Source organism: Centruroides vittatus, unplaced genomic scaffold (genome assembly GCF_030686945.1).
Source record: "Centruroides vittatus isolate TY-2023 unplaced genomic scaffold, ASM3068694v2 contig_927, whole genome shotgun sequence".
NCBI lineage: Eukaryota > Metazoa > Arthropoda > Arachnida > Scorpiones > Buthidae > Centruroides > Centruroides vittatus.
In genome coordinates this window covers 1,570,453-1,586,427 of record NW_027122613.1, presented here as the reverse complement: position 1 = coordinate 1,586,427, position 15,975 = coordinate 1,570,453, and positions in this window count along the sequence as shown.

The following is a 15,975-nucleotide window of genomic DNA, read 5'->3' as shown; positions in this document are numbered from 1 at the left end:
AATTCGTTTCTTATAAATTTTATCGAAAGTATAAAATACTTTAATAAAATTTATCGTGGAATGGCCTATATTAAAGTGATTATGAAAAATTTCTCTAAATATTTTGTTACTGTGCCGTATTAAATTTCCAAATAAAAATTTATAGAACGATATAAGTAACTTTTCCAAACATTTTTTTCTGTAGTAAATTGATAAAAAATTATTCAATATAAGGCTATTTTGAATATATCTTATCAGTAGCTAGCGAAAATGTTACACAACAAACCTGTAACATTTTAGTGTATTGTGTTGTATAAATTTTTATATTAAAAAAATTTAAACTGTTTTTGTAGATATTTTATTTTATTTCTTTCTATATTCTGTACGAATAGGGAAATTGAAGCAATTTTGTAAAAAGTATAGGAATGAATCTTTCGTTTGATAATTTAGCATCTTTCTAGACATCCTGTATATGTTATAAATAATGTAGGAAAGGCAAAAATATTTTTTATGGTGTATATGGCTTACAAATTGTTTCAAATCTTTTCATTGTTTGAAGTAAACAAAAAGGATATGTTAAGAAGCTAGAAATTCGGTGTAAAATCTGAAATATAAATTAGCAAGAGAGATAAGACTCTGTATACAAAACTGTTAACAGTGCAGTAAAAACTAACATATCTCTCCCAAGGGATCAACTTTTCATCACAGGACTAAAATGCCTTTTCTTTCTAATGCTTATATATTGTATCTACGGATCCGGAAGCAAATTTTTATTCATATAAAATGCATATATTTATTATAAAAATGCAAGCAATGCTTTTTGCTTCTTCGTTACTCATGATTTAAATTTTAACATCCTTCCTTTCCAAATAATTATCTCAGATTTTGTATATTATATTTTATTAGATTCTTGAAACAGTAATGAAGATAAAATAGGAGATTAATTTTACTACGTTTACTACTCGAACAGAAGTAAGTTTTATAGTAAAATAAATCTCGGAAATTTATATTTTTAAATATAAATATTCTTATTTAAAGTATTTTTTTTCATTAAAGAAATTAATTCCTATTTATTTATTTTTTTCTATAAGAAACGAATAAATTAACCAGTAATTAAATATAATATTTGCCATTGTTTAATGATTCTGCCGAGTTTAATGATTGTAATAATTGTTATAAGTAAATTAAGTTTCTTTGCATTTGACGTTTACACAGCTTATAAAAAACGGGCAATTTTAATAAATGATTACTTTTAACATCATTAAAACAATTAAAAATTTACAAATCAGAAAATTATTTATTTATAATAATTAACTGATAGCAATTTTTCTGGAATAATTAATAAGCGAAAAGTTGTTAGTCTAATGTATATATTTACTTATTTTGTCTTTGTATTTTATTTATTTTTTCTTCTATTTATCATAATTAGTGGAAGAGATGTACAATAAAAAGAATTCTGTATGAAAAAGTGAAAGCTTTCTCTGACTCCCTAAGGAAAAAGAAAGATGCAATGTTTAAGTATTCAGGCTTTCTAACAACTGTTTAAAATAAACATATTAAAACTACAAGAAAGAATTTCTCTGTTTAAGTTTCTTTTGCCAAACGAAAGAACTTAGGAAAATTTAGTGCCTATGGGACTAAATGGGATGTATTTGTTTCAATTGATTTTTCTGTACTTTTTACATGACTTTTGAGGTTATAATGATGAAATTCAAAAGCCAGATATCCTTAGAACATAAAAAAGTATTATAATATAGAAAAATTTTAATAATTCTTGAATAAAACATCTTCAAAAATCCTCTTAATGATGTCTGATATCTGACGTTTCTTACCTTTTCTTGTTAAAACTTTTTGTTTCTTTCCAAAAAATTCTTAATGACTTTTAAATATTGAACTGCTGTTTCTAAGTTTTAAAATATCGATCTTTGATGTTCACTTTTTTTTTTCTTCAGAAAAATGATAAATACGTGAATGAATAACGTTACAAATCCATGTATTTTTGCAACTACTTGTAACAAATTTTTTAGTCTTGCATATAATGGATGTTTTTTCCTAATGGTTCCTGATGAATTTTTTAAAGTTAGTTATAACGAATTTGCATAATTGAAATTCTGGAAATTACTTTATATTTTGAATATATTAAATTTTGAAAGAAAAAGTTTATTCGTAAAGAAAATAATAATTTTAAATGCAAAATAAAATTTTAATACATTTAATTCTAATAAAAGTTATAGATTATTAGAATTTTCTTATATATATGAAAATTTTTAATAAATAAATTTCATTTAAATGAAACTTTTAATGTGATTAAAGACTTTCTAACTCGAAAAGTTTTATAGAATCAATTGAAAATGATTTAAGTAAAAATATTGGAATAATAGAATTTCATTTTAGAGAATTATCCTGATAATTATATATATTTATATATAAATTCAAACGTAAAAGTTTAAGTAATTTTACTTTGATCCCTTAAAGGTTTCCTTTCAAAATGATTAATTTTATTAACGTAAACAGAAGCCTTTACTTTACATGCAAATTTTCTCTTAAACGTTCCTTTGCACGGACTAAATTTTAAGCAAGATTACTAATCGAAGGATGGCGGTGCAAGATTTATATCTTGTGTTCTACTTATCAAAACAAAATTGCTTTCATTGACGTCCTAACTAAGCACGCACCAGAAGGAAAACTGGTTAGTTATACACTACAGCAATTTGTTAAGATAAAATATATTAGAAAGTTGTATTCTCATCTTTAAGATTCAATAAATGGAGGAGATGCGGTTCCTATAATACATCACGAAGAGTTTTCTTGTTTAACCAAAAGCATTTATCTTATAAAGTGGGCCTTTGATAGCGATAGAAGCGTAAAATTTACTACCCTTGTGTCCTCAAAATACTCTACTTCTTGTGATTTATTTGCATCACGACTACTGCTGCAACTAAGAAAGGTTTCAGCCGATAGTGAGCGTCAATCACGTAAAAGGTAAGCACCCGTGTCGACCACGACAACGCTATTCTCCAGAGCATTCAATTAATGGACATGCCACACTCTCTAACTGTGGGTAAGTCGGGTTCATTAGCTGTAGAACAAATACAATACTTTCTATCGTACAGAAACTAACATGTCTCAAATGTTTAAAGGATGGTCTTTAGGGATTATTAAGGAGTCAAACTCAGCAATGGTTGAAACAATGTCCTCTTTCGCAACTAATTACTACTCTGTAGTGGAAAGTATTGATTGGTGTCGTGATTTGTTGTTGCAACGTGTAATATGAAGTTGAACGGTTTGTGAATAACAATTACTTCTTCTTTCAATCGGTTGATTTTTGGGTGACACGAAACATTCTTTTGGCAACGCAAAGGAATTCATCCTTTACATAAAATATTTTAAATAAATTCTTATTTTTCTTGATTAAATAATTAAATTACACAGCAAAAACGAAAAGTTACAATATTCTTCGTTGTCTTATCTTTAAATTTTCTAAATAAAATTAATGATTAATAATTTTACAGATAAGTATCTCTGCGAGTAAAATTACGCAAAAGCAATCCATCAATAATTTGTCACAGCAAAAAAATTCCTAGGCAAGGAAGCCATAAAAAGTACATTAATAATTCAGAAACATGAAAATAATGCCATTAATAAGCTTTATTGATTTTCCTTAGTCCAATTTGGGATATTTACAGAATCATGCGGTTTATAAATCTCGCGTAAAAATTTATATCAGCTCGTATAATTAAATATAAAACTCAATTAATTGATAAAAACATTAAAATTCCGATAACATCGAACTTAAACGCATTAAAAATATCTTTATAAATTTTTTAATGATTTTTATAATCGAAAAATAAAATAATAATAAAAAAAGAACGTTAAAACGAACTTTAATCACAAATAAAAATCTAGCACAAAACTTATATTTCTAGCATCTACTGTTTCTTATATTGTTCCAACGAAGTTGAAGTATTTCCTTAACTCACGTTCTAATAGACCGTAACCACTCCCTTACGTTCCAATTTTCCATTAAAGCAATTTTCAAAAACTTTTGGAAACGTTTCAATTGTTCAAAAACAAAAGAAGAGAAAAGGGGAAACGAGGGGAAAGAAAGAAAGAAAAATACTCAATAAGCAAATAACCCTTCTCGTAATTGTAAACGAAACTAACAATAGAAGCTGATAATTGTTAATTAAAACGAATTACTCAAAACATTTTTTTTAATTATTTGTGTTAAAATAATTAATTAAATGAGTATTAAAACACTTCTAATATCTAACCGAAGCATTAAAAAGCGTCCATAAACAGGAAGAGCTACATCAGTATACAACCACAACACATTTCCATCAGACAAGCGATCGTCCCCTTCTGTTAGAAACGACCCATCCCAAGCCATTACCTCCCTCAGGAACCATTTGTACTAGGGTTAATTTTCCCACCATCTAGACATCTGTGGTCATTGAGTCTGTGCAGAAGCTCCCATACCATTCCGTTAAGAGATAGACTAGAAGTGAAGCTTTACCAACATTTGGAAGTACTGGGTAATTAGGGATTTCACGTGACAACACTATATCAGCTTATCGATATTCAATATCTCACCTCTACTAGTCTATATAACGTCGTCCGTTCTGAATGCAGTCTTCTGGATTTGTTATAGGAAGACTATTTTCTTTCACGCTGGTTTATACTGTTTGCAGAAAAATCGATGAAGACCAACGACATACGGATGGTTTCGAACGGTCAATTTTATCAAGTGACTTCTATAATTTACATAGATTACCACTCGAGTTCTCTATAAAAGTAGAATTATTAAATTTTTGTCCTAGTTTCTGTTTTTAGAATGTTTTTTAGCGTTAAATATTAGAAATGGTTAACTTAAAATTTAAAAACAGCCGAAAATTAAAAGTTTTCATTCGACTTTTTTTGTTAAATTAATTTAAAAATCGAAATTTCAATGTAAAACTATGTTAAAGTGTGAAATTTTACAATAATATTTTCTATTAAGTTTATTTATATATTAAAGTTGAAACGATTTCGATAGTTTACTACAGGTAGTCAACTCTAACCCGCTTCATCACTCCTTATTAAACTAATCTGGGAAAAGTAGAGCAGCTTAATACAACTTAATGGTTCCACTGGAGCGTTTTTCCATGGTAATAATTGTTGATCATTATTTTATTTACTATTCCAAACATTTTTTCCCAACACTTTTCCTGTTGTTTATAACGTTTACGAACATTTTACTAACCGAATTTAAAAATACTCTTTATAAATAAGTAAATTAAACATTTTTAAAACCAATTTTTATTAATTTATTGATAAAATAATTGAATAAATTCGTGAAGTTAATTTAGTTTTTAATTAGTTTTAACAACTATAATCATTAACACGTAACATTAATTGGAACCTTTTATACGTGTGGATTTAAGTAAGGCAAACAAGTTTTGGATTACTTTTCTCTAAAAAGTAGCAAAGTTTAAAGCTGTTAAAAATAGCTTTACCTTATTTTACAAATATTTAGGTGTTTGGTAGCATCTAACAATTGACCCGAAGCCGGTTATAGCTGACAACGCCATGTTATACCCTGATCCACACTAATCATAGCGACTTTAAAAAGTTAATTAGCTTGTCTAACCAAAGTGGTAGACAATGAGAAAAGAAGGAAAACAGATAATGTTTTCTTGACACATAGCAATTTAGATAAGGTGAACCTATTCCTGACACATACCCTCTTTAATTGTCCCTACCTCGAGGAAGTACAGACAATTCTACTAACTTTAAACCCTTTAGCTAAGTAACGTGCCATTGCCATCGTAATGTGTCGCACTTTGTTGACTTTAACTTTCGCTTTATTCATCTTATCTTCTAAATGTAATATTCGATAGGGTAATAAATAATTTCTAAAGACTGTGGATAATTTTATTTTAGTGCTAAATATGTTAATTTATTTTTAAACTCGATTAAGAACGATGCATTCGAATTAATGAACTTTAATGTAGTTTATAAAGTAAACTAATTGTGCTCGTTATTAAATCAATTTTTAGAAAATAGTTATTTTAAATATGTTATAAAGTTTATAACTTTATTCTTCTCACAGAAAAATTAGATTTTATTAATTAAACATTTTTTAATTGACCATATATTCGCACGTATATTATCCTCAAAAACTTTTTCATAAGTTATATAAAATTTTTAAAATATATATTGTGATGCATAAAATTACGATAAACATAATTATAAATTTAATTCTTAAAGTTTTGAAAATCTTCAAGTGCAAACATTTTTTTTTCCTTTTTACGAAGATTTCCTGCATGACTCTATTGTTATCGGGAAAAGTATGATTTACAGGGGAAAGACTCTACAAATTTGAGATTTATATCATACATTTTAAATTAAATAAATTAAAAACGTGATTAAAAAAGAATTGCAGCCCGGCATTGTGACGATGTCGCAATAAATTTCTCTCGTTAAAAATAATAAAATTAATTTTAAATATTTTTTTTAAAAATTTCTAAATACAGAATGAAGAAGAAGAAGATAATATTTCAAGTTAATGTTTATTGAATGAATATTCGTACCATCATCGAAGGGGCAGCCAGTGACTCGACAATCGTTTGTTCTTTATTAAAACCATTCAGAACCCAACTAAATAACCAAGGAATTCATTTAGTTCACAAGACTTGGAATTCTCTGCTAAAAGACTATTCTAATCTGAAGCTAGAGATCCGTTCTCTGAAGGACACTCGAGAACAAGAGGGACTAGAAACACTCTCTAACTACAGATATAAGCAAACGAAAAAGGCAAATCGATAACGAGAGAATTCTTTTATTTTTATTATTATTTTTTTTTATTATTTTCTTCTTCTCTATTGCAAGGGAATAAAGGAGAAAGGGGAGTAGTAGAAGGAAAAAAAATTGTCGGGAAGACACTCCGAAAATTGTCGGGAAGTGTCCTTGCTAGAAGCCTTTCTTTCCACCCACTTAGCGAAGTGACGGGAAAGCTCAGTGTCTCGCCAAAGATGTGTCTGCATGAAAGGAGATCTAAATTGAAGCTTTCCCTTGATAGGATTTGATTCGACGAATTCTTTCATAAATAGAGAAAGACGTCTATGTGATTTACCCTGAATATAATATCCTTAAGCTAAGATCACAAAATTGATTTCTTGCACTTTTAATCTTTGCCTATTTATGTTTTTTCAATTGCATCTTTGATTACTAATCCAACATTAATTTGCTCATTTTTTTCATTTCTTTCCCTTGTAAAATTAAACGAAATCCAATTAATTGTTTATCGAACCATTTCAATTAAAAGCATATTAGACTAAAATAATTATAAATTAAGTAAATCTGAATTAAATTAAACGAGCTTTTGTTGTATTAGTATACATATATATTTATTTAAAATATAATTAATTTGTTAATTTTAGGATAAATTTTAATTTATTTTAAAAATTAACAAAATATTAATTGATTTATATATATAAATAATTCACTACTGTATGAGAAAATTAAGATATTTTTAGGATATTTTCATATATAAGCGTAAAAATTATCTTAAAAATATTTTTATGACTAAAATATTTACTTATTTATTTCATTTTTATAAAAGAAAATTATCCACATACTTTTTCTACGGTCTTTTAAAAGTTAAAAATATTAAAGTTGTCATAAAACTACTTTTTAATTATTAATTATTTACAAAATAAAAATATAATTAATGGAATTAATGATAATTGCATTAAAATTATACTTTTAATATAATTTTAGAGAGCACTTAGGTATATTTTAATGACTTTCTCTTTTGTAAAGAAAACTTTTGAAAACCACTTAGTCAATTTATTTGAAGAGAAATTGTTCATAAAATAATTTACGTAACATTTTTAAGATTTTTCAGTGATTATTTACAGAATAATAAACTTTGTAATAACATTTAATTTGTAATTTAAAATTCATTTCCAAATTATTTCTCTCGTATTATTCCTTGTTTATTATTATTGTTATTATTTTAAATATAATCATTTCAAGAAAATTTAGTTATAAGTTAATGGAGTTTGAAAATTGCATTAAAATCATAAAAATTTAAATAAAATCGCTTGATTTTATTGGAAAAATATGTAATTTTATCTTATGATAAATCTATTTGAGTAAAAATAAATTCAGAATAAAGATGCGTGTAGAAAACTGAATAAATACATATAGATATAGTCAAGGTTAGCTTTGTGTTGTATTAAAAAATATAGGCTATATATAAAAATTATATATATATATATACATATAATCTATGGGTTCTAAACAAAAATAAATATATTTTTGAAAAGAGGAAAAAATAATTATTATTTTCCCACTTTATAGAAAAAAAATTTAAGGAAACATTTTCAGAAGTATTTTATAAAGTTTTAAAAATTCCACAGAAAAAATTATTATAAAAAAGGAAGAAAAATCTGTTATGTTGGATCTAAAATAAAATATAATGAATTCTTAAAATCGCATCAATATAGAGATTTGACCAAAGTTGCTCCTACTTTTCTTCTTCTTTTTAATGTTATACTTTTAACAAAGTACAAAAAATTCATTCTTTTCTTTATATATATATATATACACACATTTTTTAATCTTTGAAGGGGAGAAAAATACACAGTATCAAAGTCTACTTGTCTTTACAATATTTCCTAACACGAATGTAATAGGTTATCTGTTCTCAATCACGTCAACAATACATTTACTAGCTTTAATCCCTTCTTAAATGTCACCATTTTAAATTCTCTTTCAAGAGAGAAAATTTAACTTTACGTTTCAGTTGAAAATTTATTCTAAATTTTAAGAACATTTCAATACATTTTAAATTAAAAAAAGGAAACTTAAAAAAAAATATATAAAAGATTTTTAAGCATTAAAAAGATCATTTCCTTCATTTACTTCGCGATCATCTCAAGGAATAAAATTCTTTTCCTCTTTAAGAATCTAAATATAAGAAGTCAGTTTTGTCTGAATGTCATCAAACCATCTGTTTGAGACAGTGATGGAAGTTTTGTAATTCTGGATAAAGAAGAGAAAAAAAAATTGACTTTTCTTCTATTTTTTTCCCTTTTTTTACTGTTTTTTAGTAAGCTCTGCATTTTCTCTTTGATTTAATAATTGATTCTATTTTAATTTAATTGAAACTAAACAATACTTATTTTCTAGTATTGTAATTAAATTAAATTAAATTATTTAATTAGAAGATGATGGCTTTTTTTTATAAAATATAAAATAATTTTATTTAGTTACAGTTAAAATTTATAAGTAAATTCGATTAAATTTTACTCTTTTTTTTTTGGTAAAATATTTGTGCTTTAAATGATCTAAAAGTATTTTTACACTTTTACTTAATGAAGTTTTAATAATTTATACAAAGAATATAAATTGTTAAAAATATTGAAAAGTTTTAATTCCTTTAATTTTCAATTTATTAAATTTAATAACTTCAAGAAACTTATTTTAATTGGATTATTAAAAATTTTCTATCCAAATTATTTTTAATTAATTATTTAATTGTATTATTGAAGTATTGGAATTTAATCGCATCAATTCAATTATTATTTGCTTTTAACATCTTTAAAAATGAATTAAATTTGAAATTTGAATTATTATATTTCATAAAATTTTAATAAATATACCTTTTACCATATTTATATCTTTATTTGTAGTAAATTATTGATTTTACTCTCTTTTTTTAAATATAATTATATTAATTTTAATTATATTTAACACGTTTCAAATTAAAGAAATACATTTCTAATTTAAATCTGAAACATTTTAAACATTTAATTACTGCAAATAAAATTATATAGTTTATATATGAGAAATTAGAGATGAAAATATTTAATTATAGCAGATTTGCTGCTCTGTAATTAACTTAAAACTGTATATGTAGTGAGCGAAGTGATAATTCTAAAATATAAATTCGCTATTGCTTTAGGAAATATATAAGGTTCAGTAATCTTATATGGGAGAAAAAAAAGGAGAGAAAAACTCTTAATACGAATTCATAAAGAAATGAATTGTCTTATTCAGAATGTTGCCAAAGGGAAATGATCCTCTAAAGTCGGATCTTCGATATTCTCTTCACAAGAGAAGACTTTAAGTCGAACATTGATACCGTATAATTAATGATAATAGCATCCTGCCTCTTAAAAACCGAATAGCTCAAGCCATCTCAGCGCCAATTAGTGTAAAGGTTATGCCTGCTCTGCTTTCTAATGAAGTTCTAGTCTTCTAGCGTAACTTAATGTTTTACGGCATGATGTCACTGGAAAGATCGATTTCTCTTTGTAAATTTAAATGTTTAACATAGTAAAAATTTGTGGTAATAGAAGGAAATAAGGAATTTCCCATCAGACAAATCCTGTAAACGTTTCCATGAATTCAATGCCTCTCACTAGGTTGCAGCAATAAGTTGCAGCTGCCATCCATTATCATTTATTCACTAAGAGGACAAACACATTTTCTAGTTATTTTTGCTACTCGCAACAAGAAATAAATATTTAGGATAATATTTTTCAATTTTAATGTTCTCAAATTAGATATTTATACTTATCTAGCTATTCTGTAATTGTAATTAAAAGAAAGAAAGGTATTTACTTTTATGTTACGCAGTTTTAATATTTTTAAAATTATTCAAACCTATAGAAGAATGTTTAATATATGCGATTTAAGAATTTTTTCCCTTCATTTTAAATTGCTTAATTTTGGAGGAACACGGAAGGAACTTGAAGCAAATTACTATTCACATATTCGTCGTTAATGTATTTATTTGTTTATATCGTTGATAATACTATTAGTAACATATTTTCAAAATATGTAAATGTACTATTTTATTAATTAGATGTCGTTATCAACAGGAAGAAAAACAAAAGTCGTTTGTAAACCGCATTTGTCCTGAAACTGCACAAAGTCGATCGTTCTTGTTCAACTTCGTTAAGTGAATCCTGATAAGCTACTTTTAACGATTCTGACAGATCCCCTGATGGTACCAATTAGTTCTTCCTTCGTGTTTTCTCGTCTCGTTAGTGTCCAATGGATAGCAACATTAAGGTAAGTATTAATAAGCTTGCAGTGAACAGCAGAGAGATATCAACATCTTAACAAATAATTGTATCTGCAGATTCAGTGTGGAGTTAAAACAAGAAAGTTTACTTAAGTTTCTCTCCTTGAAACAAGAGTTCTAACTAACAACTAACTTTACAAATTATTATACAAGTTACTTGATAACTATATAACTTAAAAATTCACAAATTAAAACAGTAATATTTTAAATGTTAAATTGATATATATGTCTGTATGTATATCAACGAACAAATTTAATAGTAAATATTTCTTTAAAAAAATATTAAAAAATATCCATTTATATCGAGTTTATTGAGTTACTACGCTTGAAGATATTAAACTAAATATTTATATATAAAAAAAATTATAATATATTTTTTAGTTGTAAAATTTTTATGAATATTTATTAGTAAATATCTCACGAATACATCAAATCACTATATAATATTAGATATTTATTGTAATGTTCGCAAAATATATTTTATTCAATAACATTTTTATAAAAAGAACATTTGAAATTCCTGTCAATCCTTCTTATACGGACCTGAAGTCAATTTACTTTCTATACGATTGGTTCAAATTTTTGATAAATGATGTAATATATATATTTACTAATCCTATCAACTCTTTCCTTAGAAATTCCCATATGTATGGAAATATCTGTAAACCTTAATAGTGTGACAAGGATAGTCAATCTTATTTGATCACAAGAATAATGTCTAGCATCATTCAATAGATTCTATTTCTACATTTCTGGTTGGAAAAATATTTTGAATAGCTTTATTTTCAACTAGTTGTGTTGGAACTTATCAAATATTCAATATTTAGAATTTTAAATTTTCATAAAGTACTATAAAATATAAAATATTTTTTTATTAGATTTGATTTGCACGAATTTAATTTATCGATTAAAATATTAGTTTTATTTATTTATTTGAATAAAAATATATTTTGTAAAGAAATTTATTAATGTTTAATTTAAAATAAATAATAATTTCTTTTATACATTTATATATTTTTATTGTTTTTTCAGTTTAGATTTTTATAAAAATTACATACAACTAAACCTCTGAACAACGATCACTGACGAGAACATATAAAAAAATGGTAGTTTTTTTCTCAGGTTGTAGTTGTTTGGAAGTTATTTTGTATTCTTTATAGGCTGCAATTTTTAAACTGTACACTTATAAATTCCCACTGGCGTCCGTCTGTCAGGATATCTGTCTGCTCTTCCTTAATCTCGAGAACGGAGTTAGGTAGTAAAAGTCGAGACCAGATAGGGAAAGAATAGGGGAAGGAGACACCGATTACGAACTTATATACGAACTTCCGGACTACACCGGACGTTACGTTATTTCAATACAAAAATTTTCTCTAAAAGGAATTAGATAGATGACTGGAACGAATCTGTCGTTATCAGGAAAAATATGATATACAGGCGCAGGACTCTACTGAAATCGAGAGCACATATTTTAAATTAAATAAATTTGAAATATGATTAAAAATTGCAGCTCGACGTGAGAATAAGTTTTGCTCGTTTGTTAAGAGTTGCTGAAAAAAAACCCTGCTGTGTAGAGGTGAGCATTGTTGGAAAGTGACATTATTGAAGATTCAAATGTATTAAATTTTCATATAAACCTTTAAGTTTTATACAATAATTCGTAAATACGGTATATTAAATTTTAAAATGTATTTATTTATTTATTTATTTATTTATTTAAAAGGTACAAAGAAATGTCACATAAAAATGTAAATCCTCATTTATTATAATATATATATATATATATGTATATAAATAGTTATAGTTATGTAATTAAAATGTTAGATAGGTTTCTGTATTAAGAATACAATTTAAAAAAATTAAAACTTTTGTTTATATTCCATATAAACAAAACTCAATTAGTGTTTGAAATTATATAATAATTACAATTATTTTCCCTTCCAGTTACTATTGTTTTCAAAAATTCCTTTAAAGCACAAATATTTTTTAACAATATATTAATGTAAACGTATTCTTCTAAATTAAGAATTAAATTTAATTTTATTATTTTTATATTAAATATAAATATTAAGATAATAAATTTATTTATTTACTATATAACCTGCAGAATAAAATTCTATAATTAATATTTGTAATAACATTAATCAAATTTTATAATTTTATATGAATTAATAATATTAACATTACTTTAACTATTATTAAATTAATATTAGTAATATTTAATTTTCCTATTTTAATATATAAATATTTTATATAATCAGAGTTATTTAATTCCATTGCAAAGAAAAATATTTAGTTATAATTTAATAAATTCAAAATGCAAATTTTTATTAAATTTCTACTTTTAGAAGTGTGTTTGCATTCCTTTACCATTTTTTTATTATTATTTTTTTTACAATTCTTTTAATATGAAAATGAAATTTCTTAGCAAACTTTTAAACACAAAATAAATGCTATCCGTTTATTTTCCAAATACAGAGTTAAAGTAAGTTGTTAACTTAATAAACCTTACAAAATGACTTTTGAATATATAACCGAATTTTGAAAGCAAAAAATAAACTTTTGCAGATGTGACTAAGTAAGCAAAAGATATCAAAAATGCAAAAATTTGCGTATAAACTTAATTAGTTTGAGTTGAAAGAAGGATGAGAAATATACATATAGGCTACATATAATTCTGAAATTTGTAATATTTTATTCAAAAATTAATTAAAAACTTTATCAAGTTAAATTTTAAAAAATGTATATATATATATAATAGTATAAATTTATATTTTTATTTATATAAAATTATGTTTTAAGACTTTTCCTAAATGCCTCCATACTGTAGATTTGTTGCTGTAAAGCCTAGAACGTTGTGGAATTTAGGAATTTTTTTTTTTACTTTTTTATAATAAAAATCAATAAATTAGAAGTTAGTTTATACTTAGAAAATAACTTAATTTTAACAAGAAAATTTTTAAAATAGATTTTTGAAATAATAGTAAAGAAAATCAATATTCTTAACTTAATTGAAATTTGCAATTATATAAAGTAATCTTTCATTTTCTTATCTAGATTTAAAACATTGATTATCTGAGAGAAATTTCGGGAAGAAAAATAATAAAAAAAAAGACATTTGAAATGAGAAAAAATTGTAAAAAAATCACCTGTTTTAATTGCATAATTTGAATTAATTAAATATTTAATTAAACAGGGTTGATATTCATTATATATATTTATATGAAGTTTCTTGTTAAATTATATTTTTCTATCATTATAACTAAACAGTAAAAGAATATCAAATTATTTTCATTCTCACTAATTCAAAATTCTTGTTATGTTACAAATGATGACAAGTTAAATTTTCTTTAATTTATTAAAAATTAATAATCGAGAAAAATACTTTCGGAGTAAGTTTATATTATTAAAGAATGTAAAAATATTATATAAAATAAGTTATTAATTAAAATTTAAATTATTTATAATTTTAAGAATTTTTTTTTTCTAAAAATTACTAAAATATTAATAATTTTTATTTAATGTAAATTTTTAATAAATATAATGTGCTTTCATTTTAAAAATTCATCGATAATTTTTAGTGAATTTTTATATAGACTTTTTGATTATTTATTACACAGTAATTAAGAAATTTATATATTTTATTCATTGATACTTGATCATCTTTCTCTTATAATATGGTAAACATTTTATAATTTATAGCTAGCCATACAAGTAATAAAAGTGTAGTAAAATTTTATTCAGTGTTATACTAGCTTTAATTTAAAGATGTCAAGAATTTAAAAATGAATTTACAAAGAGATCAACTTTGATTTGTTTTATATTCTGTAAGATTGATAGGAGTAGAATTTATTGAGAAATTTACGCTGTAAAAATTGCCAAATTGCAAAAAATTAAAACTCATTTTATTAGTGATTGAATATATTACACTTACTATTGATTAAATTTAATTCAATACACTTTTATGACTTGAAAAATAATTAATGGTAATGTTTCACGTGTAATATTTGATTAAAAATTAAAAGAAAATATTATATTAATATATTTATAGCTGTTAATTTTTCTTTAATGTTTCCTCCTCTCAATTTATCAATAAAAGTTAAGTTTATCGAGTGAATATTTTATAATAACTTTCTATATATTAACGAGCAAAAATATTTAATTTATTTAATTTAAAATATATATATGCGCTTGATCTCATATTAGCAGTGTCTTGCCCCTGTACGTCATACTTTTTCTGATAACAACAGTGCCATGCAGACCATCTATGCAACTCCGTTCTGAGAAAAATTTGAATTAAAATCACGTGACTTCCAGTCTAAACCGGAAGTTCGTATATAGTTAATTGGGCCTCCTTCCCCGAAGCTTTACGTATCTGATCTTAATTTTCGTTCTCGGTACTAAGAAAGAACAGATAGACAGTGAGAATTTATAGGTTTAGAATTTTTTTAAATTGCAGCCCAATAATACTTTCATTGTTCGAATTAAAAAAGAAACTTTGATTAATACTTATCGAATATAGTAAAAGAAACTAATTTTTTTCCTCTTTAATTTTTCTTTTTGAATATAATCGGTGGAGTTGAAGCAAAAATTGTTATTTGTCACAAAAATGATAAATATAGCGTAGAATATTTATTATAGTTAACTGTGATTTGTAGGGTGTCACACTTTGCAGAAGCGGGGCGTCAGAGAAACTATTTATTTTGCACAAACCATTAACAATAACGGCTAAGAGTTAACTCCACGGGATCCACTCTACATAATTAAATCTAACTCGTTTAACACGGGGGATGTGGTTTGCATAAGTCAACACAACACGCACTTTTATTTATTCTTTCTGCTTGTGACATTAATCCATCGGATCAGTGGTTGTGGCACAACTTAAAACGTTTCTAACTGTATATAAAGTAGAGCAG